The 9,757-nt window shown below is 38.6% G+C and overlaps 1 protein-coding gene across 1 annotated transcript in view; it reads left to right on the top strand.

Moving 5' to 3' along the window:
- Nucleotides 1-9,757, top strand: part of LOC110204393 (mucin-16-like) — a 148,936-nt gene that overhangs the window by 11,594 nt on the left and 127,585 nt on the right. The gene's annotated exons all lie outside the window — the stretch shown is intronic.

Here is a 9,757-nt window from a genome sequence, read left to right as displayed (position 1 = left end):
TATTTTATTTATTTTTAGACATTTTTTTAAATTTTGAGCTCTGAATCCTCATCCTTCTTCTCACCCTTCCCCAACCCACTGAGAAGGCAAGTGATATTAGTTATACACGTCAAATCATGCAAAACATTTTCATGTTAAGGTATTTTGCAAAAAAAAAAAAGGCAAGAAAAATGAAATGAAAAAATATGCTCCAATTTGCAATCTTTTCTTTCTGGAGGTGGATAGCATTTTTCATTATGAGCCTTTTGGATTTATTGTAGACCATTGTATTGATCAGAGTAGCTAACTCTTTCACAGTTGATCACTGTTACTATTACTATGTCCAATGTACAAATATTACTGTTACTATGTACAATGTTCTCCTGGTTCGCTTCACTTTGCATGAGTTCATATAAGACTTCCCAGGTTTTTATGAAACCATCTTGCTTGTTATTTCTTATAGCACAATTGTATTCCATCACAACCATATGCCACAATTTGTTCAGTCATTCCAAAATTGATGGACTTCCTTCAGTTTCCAATTCTTTGCCACCACACAGACACACAAAAGATCTGTTATGAATATTTTTGTGCATATGGGTCCTTTTCTTTCTTTTTTATCTTTGGGGTATACACCTGATAGTGATATTGCTGGGTCAAAGGGTATGCACAGTTTTATAGCCCTTTGGGCACAATTCCAAATTGTTCTCCAGAATAGTTGGATCAGTTCACAATTCCTACGTTCACTACATTGTGTCCCAATTTTCCCACATCCCCTCTAACACTTGTCATTTTCCTTTTCTCTCATATTAACCAATCTAGGTGTGAGGTAGTATTTCAGAGTTGTTTTAATTTCTGTAATCAATAGTAATTTGGAACATTTTACAGTGTGACCATAGATAACTTTGATTTCTTTCTCTTAAAACTATCTGTTCACATCCTTTGACCATTGATCAACTGGAGAACGACACCTATTCTTATAAATTTTATTCAATGCTCTATATATTTTAGAAAGGAGGTCTTTATCAGAGAAACTTGTAAAATCCCTCCCTCCCCAGTTTCCTGTTTTCTTTCTAATCTTGGTTGCATTGGTTTTGTTTGTGCAAAACCTTTTTAATTTAATGTTATCAAAATTACCCATTTTACCTCCCGTATTAGTCTCTCTTGTTTGGTCATAAATTCTTCCCTTCTCCATAGATCTGACAGGTGAAATTGTCTTTGCTCTTTTAATTTACTTACAATATTATTCTTTATGTCTAAATTTTGACTTTAGTCAAAGACTCTGGTCTATACCTAGCTTCGGCCAAAATGCTTCCCAGTTTTCTTTGTAATCTGTGTCAAATAATGAGTTCTTGTCTTAAAAGCTTGGATCTTTGGGTTTCTCAAACAGTAGATTATTAGGGTCATTTACCAGTGTGTATTACTTACCTAATCTACTTCACTGATCCACTACTCTATTTCTTAGCCAGTACCAGATTGTTTTAATGATTGCCACTTTGTAATGCAGTTTGAGATCTGGTACTACCAGGCCACCTTCCTTACATTCTTTTCCCATTGATTTCCCATTGATCTTCTTGACCTTTTGCTCTTCCAGATGAATTGTTATTATTTTTTTCTAGCTCTATAAAATAATCTTTGGTAATTTGATTGATATGGCACTCAGTAAGTAAATTAACTTAGGTGGAATTGTCATTTTATTACACTGGCTCAGCCTACGCATGAGCAATTATTATTTCTCCAGTTGTTTAGCTCTGGTCTTATTTGTGTGAAAAATGTTTTGTAATTGCATTCCTATAGTTCTTGGGTGTGTATCAGCAGATGGAAAGCTTTTCTATTGTGTGCAAAAGGGAATTTAACTCTCTACTCTTCCTGCTGGGTTTTGTTGGTAACATATAGAAATGCTAATGATTTATGTGAGTTTATTTTATATCCAGAAACTCTGTAAACATTGTTTCAATGAGTTTTTTAGGTGATCTAGGATTCTCTAAGTATACCATCATATACTCTGCAGAGTGATACTTTTGTTTCTTCACTGCTCATTCTAATTCCTTCAATATCATGTTCTTGTCTTATTACTACAGCAAGTATTTCTGGTACAACAGTGAATGATAGTGATGACAAAAGGCATCCTTGCTCCTAATCTTATTGGAAAGGCATCTAGCTTATCTCCACTACAGGGAAGGCTTGCTCTTGGTTACTCTTCTACTTTCTAGTGTTTTTTAATAGGCATGAGTTTATTTTATCAAAAGTTTTCCTGCATTTATTGAGATAAAAGTATTTGATTTTTTTGTTTTGAGATGGAAGTTTTCCTAATATCGAATCTGCCCTGCATTCCTGGTATAAATCTCACCAGATTGTAGTGTATGACCTTTGTGATATATTGCTGTAATTTCCTTACAAGCATTTTATTTAAAATTTTTGCATCAATATTCATTAGGAAAATCGGTCAATAGTTTTCTTTCCCTATTTTTGCTCTTCCTGGTTTAGGTATTAGTATCATATTTGTGTCATTAAAACAATTTGGTAGGACTCCTTCTTTGCTTATTTTTTAAAATAGTTTATTTAGTACTGGTATTAACTGTTCTCTAAATGCTTGTTAGAATTCACTTGTGAATCCATCTAGTGATTTTTTTCCTTAGAGAGCTTATTGATGACTTGTTCAATTTCTTTTTCCAATATAGGGTTATTTAAGTATCTATTTCCTCTTTTGTTAATCTGGATGATTTATATTTTTGTAAGTATTTATCCATTTCACTTAGATTGTCAGATGTATTGCCATATAATTAGGCAAAACAGCTCCTAATAATTACTTTAGTTTCATCTTCATGGTGGTGCATTCAACCTTTTCATTTTTGATACTAGTTTTCTTCTTTCCTTTCAAAAATCAAATTAAACAATGGTTTATCTATTTCCCCCCTCACATTCAGCTCCTAGTTGTATTTATTAGTTCAATTTTTTAACTTTCAATTTTATTTATCTCTTCTTTGACTTCCAGGATTTCCATTTTGGTATTCAATTAGAGATTTTAAATTTGTTCTCTTTCTAGTTTGTTTTAAATTGCTTGCCCAATTCATCGCTCTTTCTCTGTTTTATCTGACCTCTTCTTTCTCTATTTTATTGATGTATGAGTTTAGAGATGGAAATTTTTCCTTAAGCATGGCTTTGGCTGCATCCTGCAAATTTTGGAATGTTGTTTTATTGTGTCATTCTCTTTAATGAAATTGTTTATTATTTCTTTGTTCTTTGACTCATTCATTCTTTAGGATTAGATTATTTGGCTTCCAATTAATTTTAATCTGCTTCCATGACCCTTGATAGAATGTAATTTTTATTGCACTATGGTTTAAAAAGGATGCATTTAATATTTCTTCTTTTCTGCACTTGGTTATAAGGTTTTTATGTCCTAATGCATGGTCACTTTTTGTGAAAGTGCCATGAACAGCCTGAGAAAAAATTATGCTCCTTTCTACTTCCATTCAATTTTCTCCAGAGGTCTAGCATATCTAACTTTTCTAAACTTCTATTCATCTCCTTAACTTCTTTCTTATTTATTTTATGGTAAGATATATCTAGTTCTGAGAGGGAAAGCTGAGGTTCCCTACTAGCATAATTTTATTGTCTATTTCTTCCTGTAACTCATTTAACTTTTCCTTTAGGAATTTGGATGATACGTCATATGGTGTATGCTGTATATGTTTAGCACTCATCTTATTTCATTGTCTATGGTACCTTTTAGCAAATATAGTCTCCTTGTTTATTACTTTTAATTAAGTTTATTTTTGCTTTTGCTGTGTCTAAACATCATTGCCATCTCTACCTTTTTTACCATAGCTGAAGCATCATAGGTTCTCCTCTAGCCACTTATTCTTCTCTGTGTGTTTCTCTGTTTCAAATGTGTTTCTTGTAAACAACATATTGTTGGATTCTGGTTTCTAATCCATTCTGCTGTTTCCATTTTATTCATGAGTTCATCCCCACATTCACATTACAGTTATGAATACTGTGCTTTTCCCTGCATTCTATTTTCCCCCTGGTTATCCTTCTCTCTCTCTCTCTCTCTCTCTCTCTCTCTCTCTCTCTCTCTCTCTCTCTCTCTCTCTCTCTCTCCCCCCCCATCCGTCCTCAAAAGTCTATTTTCCTTTTAACCACTGCCTCTCTTAATCCACTCTCCCTTCTATCAGCCCTCTACCTTCTCTTCCCCCACCCCCACCCCAACTGCCCTGTTGGGTAAGATAGATTTCTATACCCAACTGAGTGCGTATATTATTTCCTCTTTGAACCAATTCTGATGAGAGTGAGGTTCAAATGTTGCCTGCCAGGGGTGGCAAAAACTCATCGTTGCATGCCTATTTTATGTAAGATATTTCACCCCCCTGCTCTTCCTCTTCCTTCCCCTTTCTCCCAGAACACCCTTCTTTCTCACTCCTTAAGTTTTTTTTGTGATCATTCCATCAAAGTCAACTCACACCTGTGCCTTCTGTCTAGGAATACTCCTTCTAATTGCTTTAATCATGACAACATTCTTAAAACATATATCATCTTTCCATACAAAAATGTAAACAGTTTAAACTTATTGATCCCCTAATGATTTCTTTTTCATGTTTACCCTTTCATGCTTCTCTAAGTTCTGTATTTGACCATTAAATTTTCTGTTTTGCTCTGGTCTTTTCATCAGGAATGCTTGAAAACCCTCCATTTCATTGAATATTCATGTTCCCCCTGAAGGATTATACTCAGTTTTGCTGGATAGATGATTCTTGGTTGTTATCCTAGTTCCTTTGTCTTCTGTAATATCATATGCCAAGTCTTCCATTCCTTTAATGTAGAAGCTGCTTAATCATGTGTGATTATGACTTTGGCTCCATGATATTTGAATGGTTTCTTTCTGGCTGCTTGCAATATTTTCTGCTTGATCTAGGAGCTATCCTTGACTTGGAATTTGGCTACAATATTCTTGGGAGTTTTCATTTTGGGATCGGTTTCAGGTGGTGATCAGTGGATTTGTTCAATTTTTATTTTGCCCTCTGGATCTAAAATATCAGAGGAGTTTTCCTTGATAATTTAATAAAATATGACGTCTAGGCTCTTTTACTTTAATCATGGCTTTCAAGTAGTCCAGTAATTTTTACATTCTGTTTCCTCAATACATTTTCAAGCCAGTTGTTTTTTTGTTGAGATACTCAATACTTTATTTATTTTTCATTTTTTTAAACTTTGTTTTGTTTGTTGATGTGCCATAGAGTAATTATCTTCCACTAGCCTAATTCTAATTTTTAAGGAATCATTTTTTTCAGTGAGCTTTTGTACTTCTTTTTCTATTTGGCCAATTTTCCTTTTTAAAGATTTCTTCTCTTCAGTGAATTTTTGTGCCTCTTTTATCATTTCATCAATTCTATTTTAAAGGTGTTATTTCCTTTACTATTTTTTTGTGTCTCCCTTACCAAGCTGTTGACTGCCTTTTCTTAATTTTCTTAAGTCACTCTCCCTTCTTTTCCCCATTTTTCCTCAACCTCACTTATTTGAGTTTTAAAATCCTTCTTAAGCTCTTGCAGGAATTCTTGTTGGGTTTTCAGTAATTACTTTTTATTTTTGAGGCTTTGTAGCTATTTTGGTATCAATGTCTCCTTCTGAGTTTGTACCTTGATCTTCTCTTTCACCCTAGCAGCTTTTTGGATCAGTTTCTTTTTTGTTGTTTGCTCATTTCCCCAGCCGATTTCTTCACTTTTAACTTATGTTAAAGTTGGGTTCTGCTTCTGAGGTGGAGGGGGCACTGTCCCAAGCTTTAAGTTTTCATGCTGCTGTTTTCAGAACTAATTCTGGGGGATCTGTAAGTTTTTGATGCTTCCAAGGTCATATGATCTAAGGAGAAAGGTGGTCACTGCTCTCCTGGCCTGCTCTGGTCTTTACCCAGGAAAGGCCCTTGCTCCCCTGCATCCACAAGTGCTTGTTCTCCTCTTGGCCCAGGAAGTATGACCAAGTCCCTTACTCTCCTGCAGCCACAGAAGTCTTGGAACTGAGAGTCTGCTCCCTTGTGAATGACCACAAGCACTCTTCTTCACCCTAGACCTGTGACCAGCACCCCTGCTTCCCTGCAGCCATAAGTGCTATCATTCTTCATTCTTCTTGGCCTGGGAACTATGACCTGGAATTAGTATAGGCAATGCAGCAGGGTCCTGCACCCAGGGCCAGCAAAAGGTCCCCTGTGATCATTTTCTGACCACTTGTCCAAGCCCCTTACTGTCTCTGAACTGAAAACTCCTGAAGCTGCTACTGCTGCTATTGCAGTCCTCTCCAAGGCCTACTGCTGGTATTACCTTGGTGTGTGCTGGGGCTGACCCCTACAGGGTGTCAAAGACCTCTCCTACTGACCTCCTAAGTTTTCTTGGGCTGGAAAAATGTCTCACTCTGACCTCTTATTGGCTCTGCTACTCCAGAACTTGATCTGAGGCATTATTTTGAATTTGTTTGGAGAGGAATGTTGACAGAGTTCAGCTGAGTTGTTGCTTGTACTCCACCATCTTGGCGCCCAAGTATTTATTAAGCACCTACTATGCTTTAGGCACTGTACTGGGGACACAAATAGAGGCCAAAAATTCCCAAACACTCCCTGCTCTCAAGGAGCTATCAGTCTAATAGGAGAGACAATATGCAAAAAAAAACCCCACAAACTTATGTACAAACAAGACATATACAGGATAAATTGGAGGCAGTCTCACAGAAAAGGCACTGGCATTAAGGAGAACTAGGAAAGGCTTCTTACAGATGGTGAGATTTGAGCTGAGACTTGGAGGAAACCCAGGAGGCCAGAAGGAGAAAGTTAGGAAGCAGAGCCTTCTAGGCATAGGACAGAGTCAGTAAAAATGCTAAGACTTAGGCAAGGAAGAGTCTTGTGCAAGGAACAGCAAGGAGACCAGTGTCACTTGGTGTTTCTAATGATGTATTTATGAAGTACTTAGCACAGTTCCCAGCACATGGTAGGTGTTTAATAAATGCTTGTTCCCTTCCCTTCCCCTTCTGACTTCTTGGAAGCTCACGTGACTGGAAGAGCTAGAAAACAGTCCAAATTCTTTATTTGACCCCAGATCAGTTTCTCTTCTGCTTCCAGTTCCGTTTTTGAAAAGCATATTGTGCCTTTATTATTATCTTATCTCAGACAGAAATCAAGTGCCAACCTGAAACACCAGGCTCTTGGCTTTTGGAGGCTGTTGTTTATCTGTCTCACCATTTTTCTAGAATATGAAAGTAACTGAGTTTGTTTTTTTAAATTAAAAATGCAAACCTAGTTCAAATACCCAATACTTGAAAAGTGCTTAGCACGGTGCCTGGCAAATTATTGGTACTGATAAATGTTTATTAAAAAAAAAAGAGAAAGAAGCAGGATGGAGTAATGACTGGAGAGCTGGCTTTGTAGTCAGGAGGACCTGGGCTAAAGACCCACCTCTTACACCCATTTCAGGGCTCTGAGCAAGTCACAAGGCAACCCTGTGTATGGGATGGGTGGGGGGGGTAGGCAGAGTCAGGTTCCAATAGTGTTAGTGAAACAGTGTTTAGGCCTACACAAACACTTCATTGGAGAGGAAGGAAGAAGAGCTTAAGACCTAGTTGTCACCTGTCTGGGCTAGCCCAGGGGGTAGCAGGTAACCCTGGTAGAGAAGGCAGCAGGCCAAGACATAAAGCCCAGCAGCAGTAGTCTGGGGCAACAAGCAGAGATGCAGGCCTACTATGGGTGTGGGGGGGGGGGTGGGAAGCAGGCCCAGACAAGGGCCTCAGTGGTGCTGGCCAGGGGACAGCAGGTCCAGCTGGCCACCACAGCAGCAGCAGACAGCAGCAGGCAGAGATGTGGGCCCCAACAGCACAGATAGCAGCGGCCAGAGACATGGGGCCCAGTGGCAGCAAATACTGGATCAGCTCCAGCAGCAGTGGCAGCCCACTGTCCAAAGAGTTCAGTGGCATATTTGGTGGCAAAGGGCAAGCCTCCCCCTACCTCCACAGCTCATTGCTTACTATAATGTAAATCTCACGTGACTCTCCTTCTTCCTGCCAAAACAACACCTAGCAATCATTGTATAATTCTTCCAGAGGGAGGACTTAGTGGATCAATAGGAGGAAGCTTGCTTTGAAATGGTAACAAGAAAAGGTTCAAAATGTCTAACCAGCCCCTACAGAAGAAGAGGATGAGTCCCTCAGAGGCCTCTCATAAGGCAAAGATTCTGTATGCCACCACACTACACCCGTTGGCCATATGCCATAGGGCTCCCAGGGAGGCGGAGGTCACTAAATGGATGAGGGCAATTCTCCCTGCCTTGTGCTGAGGATCAGTGACTACACGAGAAGCGTTGTTATCTTTGCTACATCCCTGATGTTGCTAGTCCTGCTCCTGCTTATGGCTACCTTTTTATATACCAGGACCCACTGAACTGGAAAGATGTGCTATCATTCATCACATGATCATTTAGACCCAGGACTGGTCCTTCCTGAGATTCTCCCAGATTCAGTCACTCCTGCAGGGAATGGTTATATCATTTGTTTCATATTGTTATATTTGTGTCTGAGTTTTCCCCCTTTCTGATTTAGTGCTGCTTTCTTGAATTATGGTGGTTAGGGTTAACCAGTTAACAGCCCTAAAGTCATCTTAATGGTGGAAGGTCATCTGGAAGACCTTAACAAGGACCTTTCCACCCAGGAGTGGAGGGTGGTAGGAGCAATATAGGCATGCCTTGGAGATATTGTGGGTTCCGTTCCAGACCACTGCGATTAAGAGAATATTGAAATTAAGTGTGTCACATTAATTTTTTGGTTTCCCAGTGCATTTAAAGGTTATGTTTATATTATACTGTAGTCTATTAAGTATGCAACAGTATTATGCCTAAAAAACAATGTACATGCCTTAATTAAAAAATACTTTATTGCTAACAAAATGCTAACCATCAAACGAGCCTTCAGAGAGTTGTAATCTTTTTACTGGTTGTGGGTCTTGCCTCAATGTTGATGGGGGCTGGCTGAGCAGGGTGTTGGTTGGTAAAGGCTGGAGTGACTGTGGTAATTTCTTAAAATTAGACAACAATGAAGTTTGTCCCATCAAATTGACTCTTTCACCTGAACACTCAAAGGTCATTGTAGGGTTATTAAGTGGCCTAATTTGAATATTGTTGTGTGTCAGGGAATAGGAGGACCCAAGGAAGAGAGAGAGATGGCCTGTTGGTGGAGCCATCAGAACACACACAACATTTATTGATTAAGTTCACCATCTTATATGGGCACGGGTCGTGTTGCCCCAAACAATTGCAGTAGTAACATCAAAGATCATTGATTCCAGATCACCATGACAGCTATGATAATATTGAAGAAGTCTGAAATATTGTGAGAATTACTAAAATGTGACACAGAGGCATCATGTGAGCAGATGATACTGGAAAAATGGCTTCCTTGATGCAAAGCTGACACAAACCTTCGATTTTTAAATACGCGATATCTGTGAAGCACAAGAAAATGAGGTCCAACGTCTCCCCTCAGGCAAGTCAGGCTAGTTTTTCCTGAAAAGGTGTTCAGTTATTTTTGACACTTGATTGCTTCATAGGACTAAAGGCTCAGGCTTTTGACATCATTTCCTCACTGCCTGAGTACAATGCAGCCACAAAGAAAGGCCACAAGGGGCACTCCAATGCTTGGCTGGGTAGTTCAAGTGTGTTGAGCCTATACTTTGCTCTACCCGCATGTTCCCTCTTCCCTGACAGCATGGATTAATTTTCACAAAGCTGCACTAGGGACACTTAATAAA

Source organism: Phascolarctos cinereus, unplaced genomic scaffold (assembly GCF_003287225.1).
Source record: "Phascolarctos cinereus isolate Bilbo 61053 unplaced genomic scaffold, phaCin_HiC Scaffold_4;HRSCAF=312, whole genome shotgun sequence".
Classification (NCBI taxonomy): domain Eukaryota; kingdom Metazoa; phylum Chordata; class Mammalia; order Diprotodontia; family Phascolarctidae; genus Phascolarctos; species Phascolarctos cinereus.
The sequence above is the reverse complement of the archived record's forward strand: the minus strand, read 5'-3'. Positions and strand labels throughout refer to the sequence as shown.